This window comes from Panthera leo, chromosome B2, assembly GCF_018350215.1.
Source record: "Panthera leo isolate Ple1 chromosome B2, P.leo_Ple1_pat1.1, whole genome shotgun sequence".
In the NCBI taxonomy this organism is placed as follows: Eukaryota; Metazoa; Chordata; class Mammalia; order Carnivora; family Felidae; genus Panthera; species Panthera leo.
Genome location: NC_056683.1, coordinates 10,906,704 through 10,932,496, shown reverse-complemented (window position 1 = coordinate 10,932,496; position 25,793 = coordinate 10,906,704). Strand labels below are relative to the sequence as shown.

General features: G+C 40.1%; 1 long non-coding RNA gene across 1 annotated transcript; it reads left to right on the top strand.

Moving 5' to 3' along the window:
* The first annotated feature begins 11,791 nt into the window (after positions 1 to 11,791).
* Positions 11,792 to 24,671, top strand: LOC122219526. The gene is made up of 4 exons (XR_006202423.1): positions 11,792 to 11,952; positions 12,636 to 12,681; positions 24,016 to 24,055; positions 24,491 to 24,671. It is a non-coding gene; the product is annotated as an uncharacterized LOC122219526 (long non-coding RNA).
* Positions 24,672 to 25,793: the final 1,122 nt, after the last annotated feature.

The following is a 25,793-nucleotide window of genomic DNA, read 5'->3' as shown; positions in this document are numbered from 1 at the left end:
CCATATCCCACGTTACAATGGATAGATCAGCGAGACGGAAATCAACAAGGAAACGTTGGACTTAAACCATACTTTAGACCAAATGCACCTAACAAACGTATAAATAGGATATTCTGTCCAACAGATGGCACACATACTCTCAAGTGCACGTGGAACAGTGCCCAGGATAGATCATCCGACAGGTCACACAACGAGTCTCAGCCAATTTAAGAAGATTGAAATCATACCAACTATCTTTTCCAACCACAATGCTATGAAACTAGAAATCAGTAACAGAAGGAAAGCTGGAACATTCACAGACATGTGGAAGTTAAACAATGTATTTCTGAACACTGATGGGTAAAAAAAAAAAAGGAAAATATAAAAATATTAAAATGTAGGAAAATGGAGACATATCATACCAAAACCTATAGGATGCAGCAAAAGCAGCTCTACAAGGCAACTTTACAGCAATCAGTGCCTACATGAGGGTGAAAGATCACAGAGGGGTGCCTGGTGGCTCAGTCGGTTAAGCCCACGTCATGATCTCATGGTTCATGAGTTCGAGCCCCGCGTCAGGCTCTGTGCGGACAGCTCAGAGCTTGGAGTCTGCTTCAGATTCTGTGTCTCCCTCTCTCTCTGCTCCTCCCCCACTCACACTCTGTCTCTCTCTCTCTCTCTCAAAAATAAACATTAAAAAAATTAAAGAAAAAAGGTCGCAAATAATTTTATGTCTCAAGAAACAAGGGGGAAAAAAGGAACAGCCTAAGCTTAAAGTGAGCAAAAGGAAGAAATAACAAAGATCAAAGCAGAAATAAATGAAATAGAGGCCAGAAACACCATGAAAAACATTAATAAAACTAGGAGCTGGTTTTTTGAAAGGGTAAATAAAATTGACAAACTTTTAGCTAGACTAAAAGAAAAACAAGACTCGGGGCACCTGGGTGGCTCACTTGGTTAAGTGTCCGACTCTTGACCTCGGCTCAGGTCATGATCTCACGGTTTGTGAGTTCGAGCCCCACAACAGGCTCTGCACTCACAGTGTGGAGCCTGCTTGGGATTCTGTCTCTCCTTCTCTCTGCCCCTTCCCCACTTTCTCTCTCTCTCTCTCTCTCTCAAATAAATAAACTTAAAAAAAAGAAGACTCATGTAAATAAACTCAGGAATGAAAGAGAAGACATTGTAACAGATAAAACGGACATGTAAAGGATGAGAAAAGATTATTATGAACAGTTATGTGCAAACAAATTGGAAAACCTAGAAGAAATGGATAAATTCCTAGACACATACATGGTGCCAAACTAAATTATGAAGAAATAGAAAATCTGAACAGACCCATAAGGACATTGAATTAGTAATCAAAAACCTCCCAGCAAAGGAAAGTCCAAGATGAGAAGGTTTCACTGGAGAATTCTACCAAACATTTAAAGAGGAATTAACACCATTTCTTTTCAAACTTTTTCAAGAATTGAGGAGTGAACACTTCCAAACTCATTTTTTAAAGATTTTATTTTTTTATTTTTATTAAAGAAAATTTTTTTGCATAGTTGTTTTATTTTTTTTTCAATATATGAAATTTATGGTCAAATTGGTTTCCATACAACACCCAGTGCTCATCCCAAAAGGTGCCCTCCTCAATACCCATCACCCACCCTCCCCTCCCTCCCACCCCCCATCAACCCTCAGTTTGTTCTCAGTTTTTAAGAGTCTCTTATGCTTTGGCTCTCTCCCACTCTAACCTCTTTTTTTTTTTTTTCCTTCCCCTCCCCCATGGGTTTCTGTTAAGTTTCTCAGGATCCACATAAGAGTGAAAACATATGGTATCTAGACAGATACCTGTCTCTGTATGGCTTATTTCACTTAGCATCACACTCTCCAGTTCCATCCATGTTGCTACAAAGGGCCATATTTCATTCTTTCTCATTGCCACGTAGTACTCCATTGTGTATATAAACCACAATTTCTTTATCCATGCATCAGTTGATGGACATTTAGGCTCTTTCCATAATTTGGCTATTGTTGAGAGTGCTGCTATAAACATTGGGGTACAAGTGCCCCTATGCATCAGTACTCCCGTATCCCTTGGGTAAATTCCTAGCAGTGCTACTGCTGGGTCATAGGGTAGGTCTATTTTTAATTTTTTGAGGAACCTCCACACTGTTTTCCAGAGTGGCTGCACCAATTTGTATTCCCACCAACAGTGCAAGAGGGTTCCCGTTTCTCCACATCCTCTCCAGCAACTATAGTCTCCTGATTTGTTCATTTTGGCCACTCTGACTGGCATGAGGTGATATCTGAGTATGTTTTTGATTTGTATTTCCCTGATGAGGAATGACGTTGAGCATCTTTTCATGTGCCTGTTGGCTATCCGGATGTCTTCTTTAGAGAAGTGTCTATTCATGTTTTCTGCCCATTTCTTCACTGGGTTATTTTTCGGGTGTGGAGTTTGGTGAGCTCTTTATAGATTTTGGATACTAGCCCTTTGTCTGATATGTCATTTGCAAATATCTTTTCCCATTCCGTTGATTGCCTTTTAGTTTTGTTGGTTGTTTCCTTTGCTGTGCAGAAGCTTTTTATCTTCATGAGGTCCAGTAGTTCATTTTTGCTTTTAATTCCCTTGCCTTTGGGGATGTGTCAAGTAAGAAATTGCTATGACTGAGGTCAGAGAGGTCTTTTCCTGCTTTCTCCTCTAGGGTTTTGATGGTTTCCTGCCTCACATTCAGGTCCTTTATCCATTTTGAGTTTATTTTTGTGAATGGTGTGAGAAAGTGTTAAAGAAATTTTTTAATGTTTATTTTTGAGAGAGAGAGAGAGAGAGAGAGAGAGAGAGAGAGAGAGACAGAGTGTGAGTGGGGGAGGGGCAGAGAGAGAGGGCGATAAGAGAATCCGAAGCAGGTTCCAGGCTCTGAGCTGTCAGCACAGAGCCCCATGTGGAGCTCAAACCCACAGACCACGAGATCATGACCTGAGCTGAAGTCAGACGCTTAACCGACTGAGCCACCCAGGGGCCTTAAAGATTTTATTTTTAAGTCATTTGTACACCCACCGTTGAGATCGAACTCACAACCCTGAGACCAGGAGTCACATGCTCTACCGATTGAGCTAGTCAGTCACGTCCCAAACTCATTTTATGAGGCCAGTATTACCCTGCTACCAAAGGCAGGTAAGGACACTACAAGAAAAAAAAAACACAGGCCCAAATCCTTGATGAATATAGATGCATAAATCATCAACAAAATATGAGCAGACTGAATTCAGCAGTGCATTAAAAGCCACATGAACAAGTGGGATTTATTCCTGGGATGCAGGGATGTTTCAACATACAGAAATCAATCAATGTGATACACCACAGTAATAGAATGAAAGACAAAAATCAATTATAATCTCAATACACAGAAATTGACAAAATGCAACATCCTTTCATTATAAAGACTCTCACCAAATTAGGTATAGAAGGAATGTGCTTCAACATAATAAAGGCCATATATGACGGCTTCATAGGTAACATCATACTCAAATATGAAAAGCTGATAGCTTTTCCTCTAAGCTCAGTAATGTAACAATGACATTCATTCTTAACACTTCTATTTAACATAGTTGGAAGTCCTAGCCAGAGCAATCAGGCAAAAAAATAAAAATAAATCAATAAAAATTCTTGGATAGGAAGAAATAAAATTATCTATGCAGAAAATCATAAAGAGTCCATCAAAAAATAGGACTAGCAACAAATTCAGTAAAGTTGCTGGATACAAAATCAGCATACAGAAATCAGTTGCATTTCTATACACTAACCATAAACTATGAAAAGAAATAAAACAATCTCATTCTCAAGAGCACCAAAAACAATAAAATACTTAGGAATAAATTTAACTGAGAGGTGAAAGATCTTCACACTGAAAACTTTAAGACTTCGATGAAAGAAATTGAAGAAGACACAGCTAACTGGAAAGATATCCTATGTTCAGGGATCGGAAGAATTAATACTGTTAAAATGTCCATCCTCTTCAAAGCCATCTATAGATTCAACTCAAATCCCTGTCAAAATTCCAATGACATTTTCACTGAAATTAAAAAAAAAATCCTGAAATTTGTATGAAACTGCAAAAGACCTGAATAGCCAAAGCAATCCTGAGAAAGCGGAACAAGACCAGTGGCATCACACCCCCTTGCTTCACACCTTTACTACAAACCATGTGGTCTGGGCTTTATAAAAACAGACACATAGATCAGTGGAAGAGAATAGCCCAGAGATAAACCTTCACATGTACAGTCAACATTTGACAAGGGAGTCAATAATACTCAATTGGAAAATAATAGGGTTTTCAATAAGGGACTTGGGAAAACAGGATATCCATGTGCAGAGGAATGAAATTGGACCCCTGTCTTACATGCTTGAAATAGATTAAAGATTTAAACCCAAGACCTAAAACCCGCAAAGTCCTAGAAGAAAACATAGGAGAAAAGTTCTTTGTCACTGGTCATGGCAATGACTTTCTGGATATGATACCAGAAGCACAAGCAACAAAAACAAAAATTAGTAAGTGGAGCTGTACCAAACTGGGAAGCTGCTTCTTCATGGCAAAAAAAAAAAAAAAAAAAAAAAAAAAAAAAGGCAACCTATGGGAGAAAATATTTGCAAACGAGGCATCTGATAAGAGCTCATACAAAAACCAAAAAAAAAAAAAACCAAAAACCAAAAAACAAAAAAACCCACAACCCTAAAAAGAGTCTGATTAAAAAATGGGCAGAGGAACTGAATAGACATTTCTCCAAAGAAGACGTACAAATGGGCAACAGATACATGAAAAGGCGCTCAACGTCACTCATTGTCAGGGAAAAGCAAATCAGAACCACAAGGAATGTCACCTCACACTAGTTAGAAGGGCTGAGCTCACACAGATAAATAACAAGTGTTGGTGAGGATGTGGAGAAAAGGCAACCCTCGTGCCCTGTTGGTGGGAATATAAATTGGTGCAGGCACTATGGAAACAGTATGGAGTTTCCTCAAAAAATTAAAAATAGAACTACCGTATAATTCCACAATCCCACTCTTGGGTGCCTATTGAAAAGAATGAAAACAGTATATCAAAGAGATATTTGCATTGCCATGTAGCATCATTGACAATAGCCAAGCTACGGAAACAACCTCACGGCCTATTCATGGATAAATGAATAGAGATGTGAGGTGCATGCGCGCGCGCGCGCACACACACACACACACACACACACACACACACACACACATAGTGAATGTGTTTGGGGGATCTGATATACAGTATGGTGATTATAGTTAATAATATTGTATTATATACTTGAAAGTTGTTAAGAGAGTAGATCTTTAATGCTCTTGCCATAAAAAAAGGAATGGTTATGTAAATTAGAGGAGATGTTAGCAGAAGCTACATGGTAATCATTTAGAAATATGTAAGTGTATCAAATCAACACATTATGCACCTTAAACTTATACAATATTATATGTCATATACTTAATAAAGCTGGAAAAATGGAAATATATTACTTTAGAAATCTCACTACATTAGTACTTCCAAAAAGCACTACGTTTTGTACATAATAGTCTCTCCTCTTCAGACTTATTTTGTGGTGAATTGTCATTTAGCAGTTTATTTTAAATGTATGAATTTAGCAATTTATATTTGTAAAAGCATCCTAATTTTAGCTAATTATTTTTAGGCTGGATTATCCTAATGTAGTTCTGCTCTCTTATTTATTTATTTATTTATTTATTTAATGTTTATTTATTTTTGAGACAGAGAGAGACAGAGCATGAACGGGGGAGGGCCAGAGAGAGAGGGAGACACAGAATCTGAAACAGGCTCCAGGCTCTGAGCTGTCAGCACAGAGCCCGACGCGGGGCTCGAACTCACAGACCGTGAGATCATGACCTAAGCCAAAGTCGGACGCTTCACCGACTGAGCCACCCAGGCGCCCCTCTGCTCTCTTATTTAAAATGCTCTGGTATCTTATCCCATCACCCAGCAGTCATTAGGTTTATTAGTAGTCTAACTTTATGGCTCCTTCAAGATTATATTGTGTACTGTAATAAAAATGCTGAATCATCCTCATATTTGCGTATTTATGTATCTAATGTAATTTATTCCTCCAGAGTCTATCCATTTAGCAAAACGAGCAAACATTTGAATTATTAAGGGCTGAATAAAATACTTTCTTTCTGCTGTGGATCAATTTTTATTTTTTTTACTTTGCATTGAATCATCACTTAGTTTTCTTAAAAGGGCAAAAAATCCCAGCAGATCCATAAGCTGGACTTGTACTCCAGGGCATTGCACATTCTTACAGAACGAGATCAGAAATAGAGCAAAGGAATTATGTCATTAGCATTGCCTCTTACAGGGTCTACAAAGGGAATAAAAAGGAGTACGTATTCTTTACCCTGTAAGCAGCAAACTCAGATGTAATTTGGGTTAAAAATATAAATAGGTAAGTTTGATAATTTATTGTTTGAGAGGCTTATTGACTTATTATGGAGAAGTAACATATTGCTAACATTCAAACAGGTCTAGTTTGATCGATTGTTCCAGTTTGCTGGGACTGGGAAGTTTTCCGGGACACAGGAATTTCGGTACTAAAACAGGGAAAGTCCTGGGCAAACTTGGGCCAAGTCGATCACTATCTGGCTGGTCTGACCCGGGTACCGGCTCTGACATTTCTCTGAGTTCTAAATTAGACCTGTTCTCAGCAACTCCCATCATAATTGTAACCAATAGTATTTGCTAATACTCCAGGGTTTGTAATCGCTTTCCTGATGAGAACCTGGAATCAAAGTGAGGACAGATGTGCGTGCCCCACTGCAGAATCTCACCTGGTGGTCAGAGTTTAAGGAACAGGTGCCCCTTCTTAACTAAGGCTAGTTCTACTCTTGGACTCGTGTCCAGTCCCTTCCTATCTCCTCAGTGGCCTTTTTCTGTAACTTATCCTACACTCTTCAGGATCTTCTCTTTCACATTTGCTCTTGAACATGCATTTAAAAAAGTATTTGATGAATTCCACATGCCTCTCTGGGTACCAATTTATCTCATCTTTATAATCAGATAACTTGACCATGCTGCGTCCTTGCTACCTCCATTTCCTAACCTCTTGCTTGCTTTCCAGCCGATTCCAAGCAGCATTCATTCCTTCCACTTTCTGAAACTTGTCTTATTGAAGTCAATATTGACTTTTAATGTTACTGATCCAGTGGAACCATCTGGTCTTTTCCTTGCTTCAGCTTTTACCAGCATTTGATTCTGTAGTCTTCTCTTGGTTTCTCAGGACTTTCTCTTACTGTGGCTTTCAGGTACTACATTTGCTTGGTCCCTTGGTTTTCCTCCTACCTCTCTGGCTATTTCTTTTTTTATCTTTCACTATTTTTTTTCTTTGTTAATTCTTTCTCCTTTATTCACTAGTGCCCCCAAGGGGTTAGGTTCTAAGTCCTTTTCACCTCAGACTTGAATTACTCTGTAGATTATACTGTTACCGTCCATGGATTCAATAAATAAGCACTCCTAAATTGGTATTTTCATACACCTCTTGTCAAGAGCCTACTAGTTGTTTTCACTTGTATATCCTACCTTGAATTCATTGTGCTTAAATATGAACTTGGCTTTATCCACCCAATTGCTCTTATCAGAAACATGGAGGTCAGCACTGAGTACTTGAACTTTCATTACTCTTAACAGATATAAGAAACAACAAGTTCAAGTACTGAGTTCAGAACTTTCAGTTCTATTAATCCCCTAGTTCTGTCAATTCTATTTTTTTTAAATGTTTATTTTTGAGAGGGAGAGAGAGAGAGAGAGAGAGCGAGCAGGGGAGGAGCAGAGAGAGAGGGAGACAAAGAATCTGAAGTAGGCTCCAGGCTCCGAACTGTCAGCACAAAGCCTAATGCAGGGCTCGGACTCATGAACCATGAGATCATGAACTGAGCCAAAGTCAGATGCTTAACCAACTGAGCCACCCAAGCACCCCAGTCAATCGTATTTCTTAATAATGGCGAAGCTGTTTACTTTTCTCCAACCCCATTGCTACCACCAGTCTCATTTCTCACCTGGACTACTGAAACAGATTCTTACCTAGAAGCACCTATATTAAATTTCGCTTCTGTTCAACCAATTTCTACACTGCAGTCGGGGTGCTATTTAAAAAGTAAAGATCTGGTGAAGTGAAGCTGTTTACAAAGGCTTCCCATGGGTTTTTAGTTCAACGTTTAAGCCTGCAAATTCCTTCTCAATCATCTGGTCTAATCTCAAAGCACTCTTCCTTAACTTCTCTATAATCCAGCCCCATTGAATAATTCTATACATTCTTCAAATGCATCAGGGTTTTTTTTGCCCTCTGCCCTTTAAATATGCAGTTTTCTCTACCTTGAAACACTTTTTTCATTGTATAACTCTACTTACTTTAGTATTTATTTCCTGGCTCTTATTTATATCTAGGTCCCAGTTTAAAGGTCATTTCCGTAGGGAGGTCTCTCCTCACCCCCATGGACCAGTATCTCAACTGTGGCTCCACAATAGAATCACCTGGGGACATGTTAAACTATCAATGATCCGCTTTACCTGTGCTGGGATAGGGTGTGAATCAGAATTACCTAGAGGTCTTGTTAAAACCACCAGGTAGCTCTGATGCTGCCTTTATGAGAAACACACTTGGAAACCATTGCTCCAAATTAGACTAAATTTGGGCTCCAGCCAAGTGCTTCTGTAGTATCTGTGCATCTCTTAGCATGGCACTCAAATGTTTTATTATTATCACTTTTAAGAAATGATCTTTTCTGCTAGAAAGGAAAGACAGTTCTCTCTTTGTGAAGTGAAGCTCTCTGGCTTTCTTGTTTACCTTTGTATCCCTAGGTCTAGCACTGTGCCCGCCACACAAGGATTTGCTCAGTATTTGTTGAATGAATGAATAAAAGGCTATGTTTGAGTAAGAAGGTGGTATCTAGATGATCTACAACTCAAGGCAATAATAATATAGAGATAAAGCTGACGTTTTCTATTACCTATCTTTAACTTGTTTCTAGTTTATTTTTGGTTTTCATCCAAGATCTTATTGAGGGCAGTGCCTTGAGATGTCTGTATTCTAATTCTTCTTTCTTAAAAAGCTTATTCATTTATTTTACAAGGGGGGGAGAGGGAGAGGGAGAGAGAGAGAGAGAGAGAGGGAGGGAGGGAGGGAGGGAGGGAGGGAGAGAGAGAGAGAGAGAGAGAGAGAGAGAGAGAGAGAGAATGAGAATGAATCCCAGGCAGGCTCCACACTGTTAGCACAGTGCCTCATGTGTGGCTCGAACTCACTAACCGTGAGAGCATGATCTGAGCCAAAAGCATGAGTCAGATGCTTAGTCGACTGAGGCACTCACGTGCCCCTATTCTAATTCTCCTTCTTATTGCTACCGCTACATTACTCTTAACAGATATAAGAAACAACAAGTGAATATATTTTGGCTGATTGGGGTGCAGGACAATTCCATGAAGATCCAACACTTAATTGTGCTGTGTACATGTGTATGCTCACATGTTTGTGTGTATGATGGTATATAATTTACAAATGACTTAAGAGTAGAAGAGAAAGAAGACCGGAAATTGTGCCTTGGGTAGAGCTCCACTGCCAAAAATTTAATTCTCTAGACTCGACCCAGCAGAAACTTTCTTCAGCCCCAGTAGGGTTGTAGAAATGATGTTTTGGGGAATGTTCTGAACTGGATTCAAGTCCTTTTACTGCTTGCACACTATCTCGAATTTTGTTTCAAGTTTGATTTATTTTGAGAGAGAGAGAAAGAGCACGAGAGCGGGGGAGGATCCGAGGGAGAGGAAGAGAGAGAATCTTAAGCAGCATCATGCCCAGTGAGTATGGAGCTTGACTCGAGGCTGGATCCCACGACCACGAGATCACGACCTGAGCCAGTATCAAGTCTGACGCTTACCTGACTGAGCCACCAAAGCGCCCCCACACTATCTTGAATTTTCTATTTCTTGAGTCATATCAAAGATCAGCACAAATCATAGTTTGTATTTATAAGATACCATATGCTTATTTATTTTCCATGTATTGAATATTTACTATATGAAGTATAATCCTAGAAATGAAAGACATTTTCTGCCTTCATTCACAGCTTAGGATGGGAGACATGCAAGTCAGTGCTTAAAATACGGTGAGTAAGTGCTGTGGTAGAGTATGTAAAGATGACCTTGGGATGTCCAAGTCCCCCTCCCAGACAAGTGGGGACCTGCTCTATTGCATTTCAGTAAGGGTATTAGCATGGGAGTTGTGGAAGGGGTGCTTAATACAAGTTATCTCTTGTTTGTGGGGGTATATCTAGGGATACATGCTGACTCCTTACATGCAGACTTGTTTAAAGAAATTCCAGGTAAAGAGGTTTATTGGACTGTTCAGTTCTTAGGGATTCATGCATGACATTCACAAAACCATGCACACTGGGAAATGTGCAACATTTTCCATATGGACATGAATCTTCTAAAGGGAGAACTCATAGCTTTCTCCTTTCTCAAAAGGGTCTATGATTTCCACAGGGATTAGAACCATTTCTCTATTGTGTAAGCTGATGGAGAAGATGAATTGGTAAAGATATTATCCTGTGGGGGCATCTGGCTGGCTCAGTGGGTAGAGCATGCGACTATTGATCTCAGGGTCATGAGTTCCAGACTATGTTGGGTGGAGAGTTTACTTAAAAAGAAAAAAAAAAAGTGATCCTGTGGTTAAGAGTTCCTGGAGGGATTTCCTTAGGAGTTTCCCCATAAATACAGAAGTTATCTGTAATAGATGATACATTAAAAAGTATTTTAAAATCAAGCTATACTTGCCTATACTGGAGTATCCCAGTAAAAACCAAAAAAACAAACAAACAAACAAAAAAAACTTGGATCGAATTATTCTGTAAACTGAAAAATTTAAGGAAAACATTTTTCTGTATTCATAAGTTCTATATATAACCTTCCTATTGAGATATCCATGGTGATGCCATTACAGCCACCATGACTACTGTCCCAAGGAATTCTAAGAGTTATCATTTCATTTGTATTTACCACATGCCAGAGGCTCTAGATATTTTTTAAAAATGTTTTATTTTTTTATTTTTGAGGGGGGGGAGAGAGGGAAGGAGAGAGAAAACACAAGCAGTGGAGGGGTGGAGAGAGAGGGAGACAGAATCTGAAGCAGGCTCCAGGCTCTGAGATGTCAGCACAGAGTCTGTTGTGGGGCTCAAATCCACGAACCATGAGATCATGACGTGAGCTTGAAGTTGGACACTTACGGACTGAGCCACCCAGGTGCCCCTCTAGATGTGTTTTCTGATTTTTACAACTACACATGGCAGTCATTATCTGTATTTTGTGGGTGAGGAGATCAAGGCTCAAAGAGGTTAGAAAATGTAGTCTCGACGAGACAGCTTGTATTTAGTAGAGCCAAGATCTGAACACTGCATTGGCAGATTCAAAAGTCTATGTTCTTTTCATAGCATGATACTGACTTACTTGATGGTAATGTGGTTTACTCAAGGTGTTTCTGATTTTAAATAACTGAAGTAAATTTGAATTAGCTTTAACAAAAACGGGCAATTGGCTTTAAGGACCAGGAGTGTCTTGAGGAATTCAAAGATAGGAATGCAAGTGGCTTCTGGAAGGAACTGGAACTGAGAAGTGGAAAGCCATCATTCTTTCTCTGACTCTTACGTTACCTCCTCTACTGCATCTCCTTTACTGTGCTTTCTCTGGATTTTTCTGTAGCTCATATAGATGATAGAATATGGCTGTTGCACGGCTTCAACCAAGTGCAGAGATTAGCTGTTCCTAAATCCGAATTCCGAATTCCTGGCAGAGAGAATCTGATTGGCTCTGCTGCAGACAGACATCTATTCTGGGTCCAATCAGCTTTAACCAAGGAGGCAGAATTACATCGTCCAGACATGGCTGCCTTGGGATTTGAAGGCAACATCCTTTACTGGTAGGAATGTTTAACTCTTGTCTTTTCTCACTCATCTGGTTTGACTACAGCCCATTCTGGGTACTCTAATTATTACATGGAGAAGTCTAAGAGTCCCTCTACTCCAGGTTTGACCCAAGGTTATAGCTCTTTGAAGAGAAAAGAAGTCTATGACAGACTTGGGTGATGTGTTGTCATGTCAATTTTTCCCCCTTTTGAAGTACATCATGTCATTATTGTCCCTCCAGTCTTGTTCCTTATACCTTAATTGCCTTTCCACACACACATACACGCGCACACGCACACACACACACACACACACACACACACCTCACTCACACAGGAGTACCATTGCAGTATCTGCTCAGAAGAAATCATCTGCCATCGGAGTTCACCTTTTGCCCTGGGCTACAGTAGCAGCAAGCTACTGACTTTCTTTGCCAATATAAAGTGAATAAAACCCTCTCCCAACCTGTTGTCCTTATTATCTCTTTATGATAATGTTGAGAGCCCTTTCCCCTATAGTCGCTACCTATCTAGAAATGGGTCCAGTTACTTTCATTGGGCACAGTGGGAGGAAATTCACCTGGGGCTCTTAGGAACAAATGGTCCAGGTTGTTTCTCAACTGAAGGAGCTTCTAAGGAAGGAGGTCAAATAGAATCACCCAGTTATAGACACCTATACTTTCTATATTCTTCTGCAGCTGTGAGGAGAAACTCAAGGGGAAAAATTTATTGTTACATTTTCTGGTAAGTGACCCAAACTAATGAATGCTAAGTGTTCCAAAAGTTTGTTTGTGGGTCAGTTGTTTAGAACTTAGAACTCATTTTACTATGGAAACGATATTATACTTGGTAGTTTACATTTCTAGCCATACCGTAAATGATCATTTGGTCTACAACATAGCTGAAATGCTAATTATTATCTCATAATTTACTTGCTCTTAAAATTGGGGTCTGGACTCTTTTGTGTCTAAAGCCTTGACTTCATTAGCTTCCTGAATACTAGTTCTCCTGAACTTCTCTAAAATCCGATATTCTCTGGAACCTTCACTTCCTCTCACTCTAAACGAGGTAGAGAGAAACCATGGAGGCATGCAAGGGATGGCTTGAGGGTGGCTCCACGTATTGAAAGATGCAGGTGTACTAGATGTCACAAAAGGAAGGATAGGAGTAGAGAGTAGAGAGTTTAATGTCCTGAGTGACTCCTCTCAAAAGGATAAGGGAGTCAGGGGAGGAGGACCAGGGAGAGAAGAGTGACTGACTGCCACATTTGATAAATAGGTATTGTTGTGAGTGCCTGTGTGTAAAGCATTTATTAACTTTTTCTTTCTTGCATGTACTTGAGTTTTTTTTTTCCCCCTCGAGTAGCCTGCAAAAAATTCATGATGAATTCTACAGCATTCCCCATTTGTTTAGCTGAATCCCTGAACTTAACCTCCCTGGGGTGAGGCATCGTGACTGCACGGAAGCCCTGACAGGTAACAGGAAGGCGGGCACCGGCCTCTGGTTGTTGTGTAATCACAATGTGCCTTCATGGGGATCCTGCATAAGTGTTTTTAGTAGATGATTTCATCTCCTTCTCTGACTTGGACCCAGACAACTTTACATTCTCAGCAAACAGATGGACAACAGGGTTGAAATAGGATCTTGTACTGAAATAGTCTTTGAGTCATACACTTTGACTGTTCACTTTTCCAGGAAACCTGCCTCCTCCTCCTTGCAGGAGGCCAATGCTGACAATTAATGTACTCAGAGTTGTTGGACTCTCTTCCCGATGTATGTTTGGTATCTTTCTTCTTGGTTAAGATGGGGCTTCCACTGAGATAGGATTATTGTCTGGTTTGCTCGGGCAAAACACCTGGCCTTTTGCCCTGAGTAGATGTTTAAGAAGTAGAATTAAAATGTTTTATACCAACCTTCTATTTTTGTCTTCCTTACAAAAAAGTTCCTGGTATGAAAACAAGGGGGGTTGATTTCACCTGTAACTTTATTTGGGGAAGCAGGAGCACTGGCAGAGAGTCACTTGACCGGGTTATTAGGCGCTAGTCCATGTGGGGCCGGTACCTGCCTGTTTGACCCCAGGGAAGTCTGTTCAATTTTCAGTGCTCAATTTCCTCATCTATGAAAGGGGGATGATAAAGCCAACTGAAAGGGTACTGTGAGTATTCCGTGGGATGATGTTTGTGAGAGCGTCCGATGCGGTAACATTGCTGTAGTAACAGGTTCTGATTTGTTTTCAGGGGTTGGAACTATCCTTCCTCTATAACCAGTTTATAATGGGCATGCAGTAATTTGCTTAAAGACTTGTTTATTCTAAACCTGGAGCATTGTACTCAATGCCTTTCACTCAATCCCTGCAGAAAAGGTGTACGTTGTCCACGCCTTTGTCATTTCCGCCTTCATCTGAATTTCTGAATGCAGTATAGAACCAGGCACTGTATAAATCAGGGCATGGTGTAGATCACAACGTCTGCATCCTGCTCATTTGGATCATGTGTTATGTTTTTGGATGAGAGGCCTAAGTTGATGTGATATCAACAGAACATCTTGACCGGTCTGAACTGTTGAACGGAAACAATGAGCATGGAAAGGACAGGCGGCCACTCAAGTTTATCGTGTTCTTTTGAGCTCTGATTTCTGCTTCCCCATCTCCGATTTTTGTAGCCGCAGGTAGGTACCACAACATCCTGTACGAGGATGCGTAAAAATTAAAGTTTGGAAAGATCGGAAGTGTTTTGTTTGTTTTGTTTTTCAGAATTTATGTAACAACAACATAATATGGGTGACTGAAAAGTTTTGTCTTCTGTGGGTCAAAGAGGATACGATTCGGGATTGGTGATTTTCCACATAACCACCGAGGAGAACTTCAGCCTTTATGTTTGCAGATTAGGTCATAGGAAAGGAAGCCAAATTGACCGGAGGACCCCTGATCCCAGTAGAATGATCTAGGATCCTTGCACCAAAGTTTCTATCATTTGTCTTGATTTGTTCTCTCTCCCCTTTACACGGGGAGGTGAAGGAGTCTTCCTTCCTCACCCTGTTCCTCGGTCGGCCGCATTACTGTCTCACACAACTGCACTATTTATCTTTATTCATTCCTGCTTCTCAGGGCAGTCATAAGATCACCTTTTTGTCTTTGGAGAAAATCTGAAAGTTTTAACATATTACTAATGAGCCTCATTGTGTTTAAGAAAGCACTGGGTGTGATAACAATCAGGAATAAAGCTAGAGGTGACTTTCTCTGATGATTAACTGCTTTTATTATCCCTTGGAAAGTTTATAAATGAGTAGTTTTAAAGTTTTTTTTTTAATGTTTTTAATTTTTAATGGAATGCCTTGGCTGGAGAAATTTTTTCTGCCATCAGTAGAGCTTATCTGCCATCCATCTCTCTCTTTTCGCTCATGCAGTTCCTTTTGCCCAGCCCCCTCTCTGTTGGCTCCCCACATTTCTGCCCAGGCTCTCCGGGTTCTGCAGGGCGGGGTTCACAAAGCCGCCTTCCGGGATCCGGATGGCACAACACTGGGGCACTGCCCTGCCTGGTATACGTGTCTGACTTTTCCTACACTGCATGTTTTGTTTATTTTTGTGTTCCCAGTACCTAATAAAGATCTCCGTAGACAATAGGAGCTAAATAAAAGTTTGCCGAATGAGTTGCTTCATTCAGGGTAAGAGCATTGTGTGTACTAAGGATGGAAAACCAGGGGAGGCCAGCTGTCCTCATGGGGGAGGAGGCAAGTGGAAATGGAGAGGGTGTGTCCCCGAAAAGTTATACCTCGAGTCACGTTTTGGGGACGGAGGAGCTGTTCATCAGGTGGGAGAGGTGGGGGAAAATGGGCACATGGAGAGCCAAAGGAATTAGTGAATGGGAGATTTGGAGCACCTGAAAATAGTTTTGTGTGGCTGGGACACAGATGCAAAGTGAAAGGGGCAGAAGATGAATCTAAAAAGGTAGGCAGGTTATACGTTCCTTTGAATTTTGTGCCCAATAAAAAAAATCACTTGGGTCATTGGCCAGAATTACTTCTGTGATACACTAATGCATGATATAATACCAGCTGGGATTGGATCTTATAAGGTCATTGGATTAGATGAGTTACTACTTAATTAATTTTATGTAACGATGACTTCAAAGTAAATTGGGTAGATATACTGGTCGGTGTTCGAAGTGAAAGTCTGCTGAAATCACAAACAGATCTTAAAAGTTTTAGGGGATTCTACCTGACAAAATATTGGAGTCATAATATAACCCTAAATAGTTTATATCACAAGAAAACTTTATAGCTGAATCAGTATTTTAACAAGGCTTTTCTGATACATCAGCTACTAATCATTTAAAAATGTGATTAAACAGGGAGGGGCACCTGGTGGCTCAGTCGGTTAAGCATCTGACTCTTGATTTTGGCTCAGGTCATGATCTCATGGTTCATGAGCTGGAGCCCCATGTTGGGCTCCATGCTGCCAGTGCAGAGCCTGCTTAGGATTCTCTCTCTCCACACCTACCCCCCACCCCCAATAAATAAATAAACTTAAAAAAGTGTAGGAGCACCTGGGTGGCTCAGTCGGTAGACATCCAAATCTTGGTTTCGGCTCAGGTCACTATCTCACACTTGGTGAGTTCGAGCCCTGCGTTGGGCTCTGCACTGACAGTGTGAAGCCTGCTTTGGATTCTCTCTTTCTCTGCCTCTCTCTGCCCCTCCCCTGCTCATGCTCTGTCTCTCTCTCTCTCTCTGTCTCTCTGTCTCTCAAATAAACTCAAAAAAATGTTTAAAAAATGTGATTATGGCAGTGCAAGCTGGTGCAGCCACTCTGGAAAACAGTATGGAGGTTCCTCAAAAAACTAAAAATAGAACTACCCTACGACCCAGCAATTGCACTACTAGGCATTTATCCATGGGATACAGGTGTGCTGTTTTGAAGGGACACATGCACCCTCATGTTTATAGCAGCACTATCCACAATAGCCAAAGTATGCAAAGAGTCCAAATGTCCACTGATGGATGAATGGATAAAGAAGATGTGGTATATATATACAAGGGAGTATTACTCGGCAATCAAAAAGAATGAAATCTTGCCATTTGCAACTACTTGGATGGAACTGGAGGGTATTATGCTAAGTGAAATTAGAGAAAGACAAAAATCATATGACTTCACTCATATGAGGACTTTAAGAAACAAAACAGATGAACATAAGGGAAGGGAAACAAAAATAATATAAAAACAGAGAGGGGGACAAAACAGAAGAGACTCATAAATATGGAGAACAAACTGAGGGTTACAGGAGGGGTTGTGGGAGGAGGGATGGACTAAATGGGTAAGTGGCACTAAGGAATCTACTCCTGAAATCATCGTTGCACTATATGCTAACTAATTTGGATGTAAATTTAAAAAAATAAAAAATAAAATTAAAAGCAAAAAAAAAAAAATATGCTACCACCAAAAAAAACATGTGATTAAATTTAGACATTTTTCTATAACGACTACTGTGAAAATACAAAAGATAATAAATAGGGGCACCTGGGTGGCTTAGTCGGTTAAGCATCCGACTTCGGCTCAGGTCATGATCTCATGGTTCATGAGTTTGAGCCCTGCATTGGGCTCTGTGCTGACAGCTCAGAGCCTGGATCCTGCTTCGAATTCTGTGTCTCCCTCTCTCTCTACCCCTCCCCCACTCATGCTCGCTCTCTGTCTCTGTCTCTCTCTCAAAAGTAAACATTAAAAAAAATTTTAAAAAGATAATATACGCAAAATACTTAGTACAAAGTAGCTTGCCTGGCACACAGTAGGCACTCAACAGTATAATGTGTTTCTTCCCCCAATGGTGCCAGTCCTCAGGAAGCTTCCACTTTATGAACTTTTGGGAGAAACTGTAAAACAAAAAAAAAACAAAAAAAAAACAAACCAACACCCTGTCTCCAAGTGTATATTTGTTGAAATATCCGCTAATTCTTTGGTGAGAGCTTGGAATTTCCTTGGTGATTTTAAACAAGATTTCCTCTATTTCGTGTGTTCATTGTATGAGTCTTAGATCACCAGGGCCGATCTGATGCAAGCACAGACATTTCAAAGCCTTGGTGGGACTACCTGTTTTAACAGTTGCTTACATTTAAAAATAGTTCTAGCCCCTTGGCACCTCAGGGTTTCTGTGAATCATGCCGAGCCACCCTTGACATGTACAAATATGTTTTCCTCCTGGATTTGTAGGCGGGCAGCGGGTTTGTCTGGTGTCTCCCAGTGCCTACTTATGCTGGGGAGGAGTTGAGATCCCAGGTTGGAAAACGAAAACTTGAACTAGATGTTTGCTGGGCACCATCCAGGAGCACTGCATGCCTTTGGTTTGTTTTGATTAAATTCCAAAGTGATACAATCATCTGGCTGTTAAAGATAACTAATTGCCTTGTTTTCTACTTAGAGGTGTGATGGTTCCAGATTGGCAAGTTAGGATGGTTTTGCAGTGGGACACTGGGACGTGACCATTGTCCCTGGGGTTTAGTCTTTAGGTGAGCAGGGCAGGCTACCAGGGCACATCACCAAGACACATATAAGGGAGCATTTCTTTGGAGATGTGCGATTTTCCAAGCTCCAGTTACTAGAGTACTAAGTGTACTAAGTAATACACTTATTAACCCACTTGGATAAAAACAAATCAAAAGCATACCAAATACAAAAAGTAGAGACTTTTAAGATCACATTCCCTAATTATAATCCAATTAAATTGGAAATTAATAGGGGTGCCTGGGTGACTCAGTCGGTTAAGCGTCTGACTTCGGCTCAGGTCATGATCTCGCGGTTCATAAGTTCGAGCCCCGCATTGGGCTCTGTGCTGACAGCTCGGATCCCGGGGCCTGCTTCGGATTCTGTGTCTCCCTCTCTCTCTCTGCCCCTCCTTCACTCACGCTCTGTCTCTCTCAAAAATAAACCTTAAAAAAATTAAATTGGAAATTAATAATAAAGATATGACCCCCCCCCCCCAAATGCCACTTGAAACTAAGAAATACTCTCCTAGATAAACCTTTGATCAAAGAGTAAATCAAAGAGAAATTGTACAGGGGTGCCTTGGTGGCTCAGTTAGTTGAGCCTCCAACTTTTGATTTCTGCTCAGGTCATGATCGCATGGTTGTTGGAGAGAACCCTGCGTCAGGCTCTATGCTGGGTATGGAATCTGCTTAAGATTCTCTCTCTCCCTCTTTCCTCTGCCCCTCCCTTGCTCATTCTCACTCTCTTTCTATCTGTCTCTCAAAAATAAAACAAAACTAACAAATGGTGATTCTTTAGAAAGCAATAAAAATTATACTTGTATACTCAATTTTTAAGGTATATTACCCAAAATTTTACTCAAAGGAAAACCTGTAAAACAGTAAATATATATTATTATTCATGAGGAAAAGACTGACAGGGCACCTGGGTGGTTTGGTTGGTTAAGTGACCGACTTGCTTTCAGCTCAGGTCACGATCTCACAGTTCATGAGTTCAAGCCCTGTGTCGGGGTCTGATGGAACTGAGCCTGCTTGAAACTCTCTCTCTCCCTCTTTCTCCGCCCCTTCCCTGCTCTCACATGTGCTCTCTCACTCTCAAATAAACTTAAAAAAAAAAAACCAACCCTGACAAAACCCCTGCTTCCCTCAAAAAGAAAAAAAAAGAGGTACTGATAAAGTTAAAAGTGGCATTAATGGAATAGAAAAAAAGCAGAAAGGCTAAATAAGACCAAAAAATTGGAAAAAGTAAAAATATACAAGATTAGGAACAAGGAAACAGACCCAACCACAGTGGCAGGAGAGTCGGAAAGAATTATAAGAAATACACGTGGAAACTATGCAGAACTCTGTAGAAACAAATTTGAAAATATAGAAGAAATGGACAATGTTGGAAGTAAAACGTAAGTGACCCAAATTGGATCGTGTAGAAAATTCAACCAGATCACCAGAAGTCTCAGTTTGTGCCTGCTCGGCCTGTCCCACCTGGCATTGGTTCTGGACTTTATTATTTTCACAGTCACTAAAATAAGACGGGGTAGTGGTCCTCGACCTCATGAGAACGGGTTTTCGTATGATCTCTGTAGTGCGTGTGGTGAAGAGTGTTTTTAACGCATGCTTACGTACAACCCTATGTCCCCCCCGCCCCCACCAAGTTCTCTCCAAATGCAAGTTCACTTACATCTCTCTGTAAAGAGCAGCCTGCAGAGCCCCTGCTAACAAGATGAAACATGCTCCTACATTGGTGGCTAAGGACAACTAACTCATCCCAGTCCTGCTGCTGGCGGGAAAGGTCCTCCAGGCTGCTGGCCCTGCCGGCTATGTGGCCTACCGGTCGGCAACGCCGTGGCCTCCCCTCCCCTCTGCCCCCGTGGCCTACAAGAGCACGAAGCTGCCAGGTTGGGCCTGGGTGTGGTCGGCGTGAAGTGTGGGAAGTCTGAATGTTCTCCGGGTGGTGATTTCGTCATTTTTGTGCGGTGTAACTCGAAAACTCTCTGTTTTGTTGTTTACTAACTTGGAAATTTACTTTGGAAGAATCCCCCGTTGCAGAAAATGAGCTAAAGAAGTGCAAAGTTTAAAGAAAAGTTGAGTATTGGGTTTCTGTTTCTTAAGAAAGATAAGAATGAATGTGTAATTCACACACCTACTGAAGCAACATCCATATCTACTTTAAAAATTTGCAGTTATTATTACTTTTTAAATTATTTATTTTGAGAGTGAGCAAGTGAGCATGAGCATGGGAGGGGCAAAGGGGGAGAGAGAGAGTGAGAGAGAGAGAGAGAGAGAGAGAGAGAGAGAGAGAGAGAGGAAACCCACACCATCAGCATGGAGCCCTACTCAGGGCTCGAACCCACGAGCTGTGAGATCATGACCCGAGCTGAAACTGAGAGCCAGATGCTCAACCAAGTGAGCCACCCAGGTGCCCCAAGTTTGCAATTATTTTAAGAATACTTTGCCCGAAGATCAAGATTTAACACCTGCAGCCTCAGACCGTGTCCTTAAATTTTATTCCGTGAAGCATGGCTCTTCTAAATCGATTCCAGTCATTTTCAACTTTGGTTGCTTACACATACATGAAAGGTGAAGTCACCGCTGTTGATCTGTTGGCTCTGACAGCAGAAGAGAATTTAACACACCAACTATGCCAGTTTCATGTAAACGTTACCACATGCTTCACAAAGAAAATCAGTTAATTTTTTTACCTGAATGGTTTCATTATTTTCATATAATTCAGAAAAGCTTTTAGGAAAATCACTCCACGGAAGTTTACAGGTTTAATATTACCGTGAATTCTATTATAAATTTGTTGAAAAAGTTTACCATCAAAAAATGAAATTTAGGGGCGCCTGGGTAGCTCTGTTGGTTAAGCGTCCGACTCCTGATCTTGGCTCAGGTCAGGATCTCACGGTTTGTGGGATCAAGTCCCACATTAGTCTCCACGCTGCTAACGGAGCCTGCTTGGGATTCTCTCTGTCCCTCTCTCTCTGTCCATCCCCTGCTTGTACTCTCTCTCTCTCAAAATAAAGAAATAAACCTTAAAAAATGAAATTTATCTTTTTTAACAGCTTTACTGAGGTAAAATTTATAAACCAGAAGTTTTACCTATTTTAAGTGCACAGTTGGAAGATTTTCAGTAAATTTGTACAGTTGTGCATCCATCCCTGCCACTCAGTTTTAGAACGCTTCTGTCACTGTCATCCCGGCAAAAGCTCCTTGGTGCCTCTTTGGAGTCAATCCCCATACTCACGTTCGGCCCCTGGGAGTGCTGATAATGATTTATTTTTCAGCAAGAACACAAATAAGCATGTTAGTGGGGCACAATGTCAGAGTACACACAATGGAATTGCTAGAATGAGAAGTCTGAGGGACAGACATTTGCACATATAATTTCACAGAGAAGTCGTTATCTCTTTTGAACAAACTGCAAGGGAAATAGGAGAAATAGCCAAGTTTTACAAATATTTTTCTTCATATGCTAAGTTGTTGAACCAGAATATTTTTGTGATGAAGCTGAGTATGGGTTTTCTGTCCTTGCAGCCCAATATCGATCAGATTTTACAAATAGTTTGAAGAACTACTTTGTAAATCAGCCCTAATTGATTGTATTGACATTTGTTTTTTTGCAGAGGAGTCCTCTAAATTTGGGTTGTATTTTGTTTGAAATCGTTTGGGTTGTGTTTTGTTTGAAACCAGTTAGAATTTTTTTTTTAAGTTTACTCATTTATTTTTGTGAGAGAGAGAGAGTGAATGAGAACAGGTGAGGGGCAGAGAAAGAGGGACATAGAGAATTCCAAGCAGGCTCCACGCTGTTAGCTCAGAGCTCTACGTGGGTCTTGAACTCAGGAACCATGAGATCATGACCTGAGCCAAAACCAAGAGCTGGACACTTAACTGGGTGAGCCACTCAGGTGCTCCTAGAGATTTTTAATCAAAGTACTAGCTAATGAAACAAGCAAAATAAATATTCAGGTTTTGAAGTTTTGCAAATTGCAATTATGGGAAAAAAGGTCGCAAACAGGAAGGTACTAGAATCTATCCTTACAAGGTAGGAACTGAGCCAAGTCAATGATAAGAAAGTCAAACACAGGATGCAGGATTTAATTTTGAAATTTTGTAGTGGCACTTGGGATATCTAGAATTGTGGATGGAAAGATCCTTTTGATGCAAATACTATTCTTATAGGATACACTTGTGTTGTCCTCAAGAATTCAAAATAGATTGAATTTTAGAAAGTTTGTGTTTTCAGGGTATCTAACTTTGATGGAACAGTAAAAAGAATTGTAAGTGGATACAATTCATCCTGATGAATTTTTTTTTTGTATTTCTCAAAGAAAGGTATGACAAAAAATACAGTGTCTTTTAAAATACCGTGGCTTAAATATTTGTATGTCTCAATATAAAAATAAAAATTAAGAATATACTTCATGTAGTAGAGTTTTCTCTGAGCTTACCAGGTATTTGAGCACTGAAGACGAGTTATCTTCTCGATTAAAAATATTATGGTCTACAGAGAGGAATCAATTGAAGGGGTCAATAATTTCAAATATATTACCTATGAAATGTACCTTTAAAGAAGATTGTAGTAATTTTTTTTTAAATAAATGTTTATTCATTACTGAGAGACTGTGAGTAGGGGAGGAGCAGAGACAGAGGAAGACAGAGAATTCTAAGCAGGCTTTGCACCGACAGGAGTGAGTTCGATGCAGGGCTTGAACTCATGAACCGTGAGGTCATGACCTGAGCTGAAGTCACTCAGCTGGCTGAGCCACCCAGGTGCCACAAGATTGCAGGAATTTTTATTAAGAAAATAAAAAAAGATTGTATATATGAAAATATAACATCTTTCATAAAAATAGCAATGATGCAGTGTTACTAACAAGCTGATTAAAGAACTTGAATATGCACCAAGACTAATTTTCTTTGCCATATATTTTTTTTTAACGTTATTTATTTTTGAGACAGAGAGAGACAGAGCATGAACAGGGGAGGAGCAGAGAGAGAGGGAGACACAGAATCTGAAACAGGCTCCAGGCTCTGAGCTGTCAGCACAGAGCCCGACGCGGGGCTCGAACTCACGGACCGTGAGATCGTGACCTGAGCTGAAGTCAGATGCTTAACCGACTGAGCCACCCAGGTGCCCCTGTAGTTGTTGTTGTTGTTTTTTTAACGTTTATTTATTTTTGAGACAGAGAGAGACAGAGCATGAACGGGGGAGGGTCAGAGAGAGGGAGACACAGAATCCAAAACAGGCTCCAGGCTCTGAGCTGTCAGCACAGAGCCCGACGCGGGGCTCGAACTCACGGACCGTGAGATCATGACCTGAGCCGAAGTCGGACGCCTAACCGACCGAGCCACCCAGGCGCCCCTCTTTGCCGTATTTTAAAAATTAAGATAAATTAATATAAAGAAGTTTAAAAATTGTTTTAAATGCTTGTATTCATAAGCATGCTGTTTTATTTGTTTAAGGTTTTATTTCTGAAAACAGTTTTTTGAATGGAACCATTCTGTCAGCCCGCCGATATAATGAAACCGACTGTTTTGTCCATCACTATATATTTTAAAAGTTATATGATGTCAACTATTTATTAGCATCTTCTTTCATTCTTACAGTGTCCTGGCTTGAATGAGAAATTCTGTCTTTAAGAGTCAGGTAATTGCACTGTTAACTTAAACTTTTCCAGATCATAGAAAAAGATGTTATCTCCCCAACTCACTTTGTGAAGCCAGCATACCTGTGATATCAGTATAAGACAATACGATGTGATTAAGAAGGTGTTATTCCAGGTTACAAATTTGGTTCTATTTAAGAAAATCCAGCAGCACTGAATCCACTGTATCAAAAATCTAAAAGACAAGTAGTATGAGCATATGAGCTGTTGATGAGAAATCTGCTAAGTAGAATTCAGTATATTCCTAATGTAACTCTTAAGGAGGTATAGAAGGGAACTATTAGACATAATAAAGATTATTTGTGTAAAACTAACAACGAACTTGATATTGTGAGATGCTAAAACCAATTAAATAAGGATCTAGTTTTGAATGCCTATGACCAGCATTTTTATTTACATCATCTTTAATGTTGTAGGAAATGCGACAAGACAACAAATTATATTGCTGACATATGTACTGGAATGGAAGAGAGAAAAAAAACACATATTCTTGTTGCCGAGATGACTGTGTCTACACCCCCAAAAGTGAGACCAAATCAGAAACAGAACAGCCACTCTAGTAGGATTAATACGCTACTCAGAGAGATGGCTGGATGAGAGATAAATGTAGAAATTGAAAGCTTTTTTCTAAGTAATGAGTTATACGAAATGGAAAAATCATTCCCTTAAATAATAAAAACATAAAAATATACATAATATATAAATTTCCCACAGTTCAAAAATAGGATAGCTACAAGGGTCTTTTAAAAATTGCATAAAATGATCATAAAGTTTTACATTGATTATACCCTATTGAAAACTAGGAAGAGTATGAAATATAAGAATATTATTAAGTCATGGGGTGCCTGGGTGGCTCAGTCGGTTGGTTAAGCGTCTGACTTTGGCTCAGGCTATGATCTTGTGATCCCTGAGTTCGAGCCCTACATCAAGCTCTGTGCTGACAGCTCAGAGCCTGGAGCCTGCTTCGGATTCTGTGTCTGCCGCTCTCTCTGCCCCTCCCCTGCTCGTGCCATCTCTCTCTCTCTCTCTCTCTCTCTCTCAAAAGTAAATAAACATTTTTAAAAAAGGATATTATAAAGTCACTATAATCAAGACAATATTGGCCTAGCAAATGACAAATAGACCACTGGAACAGAATAGATTCAGAGATAGATCATTCAGAATAGATAATTCAAAATACAGAAAACATTATACTTAATATCTGATGCATGTTGCAGTCCAATTCCTTGGAGAAATACTGGATTACTTAATATGTTGTTCTGGTATAGGTAGTTCTCTATCTGGTTAAAGTATAACAGAACTGATACCATTTAAAGATAATTCCTTAATGGATTAAAGACAGATCTAAAAAATGAATCCATAAACATCTCACAGGGATATCTAGGAAAGCACACATGTATAACCTAAAGCGTGGGAAACCTTAATTTATTACATTATACATTAATTTAATGTGTTTAATTTATTAATACATTAATTTAATTAACTAATATTAGGTATAATATATAAAGAATTCTTCAACTCAGCACCAAAAAAACGGGCAGAGGACCTGAGTAGACATTTTTCCAAAGAAGACATCCAGATTCTCAACATCACTCATCAGGGAAATGCAAATCAAAACCACGACAAGGTCATGAGATCTCAGATTCATCACACCGGTCAGAATGGCTGGTATCGAAAAGACAAGAAGTAACAAGCGTTGGCGAGGATGTCGTGAAAAGG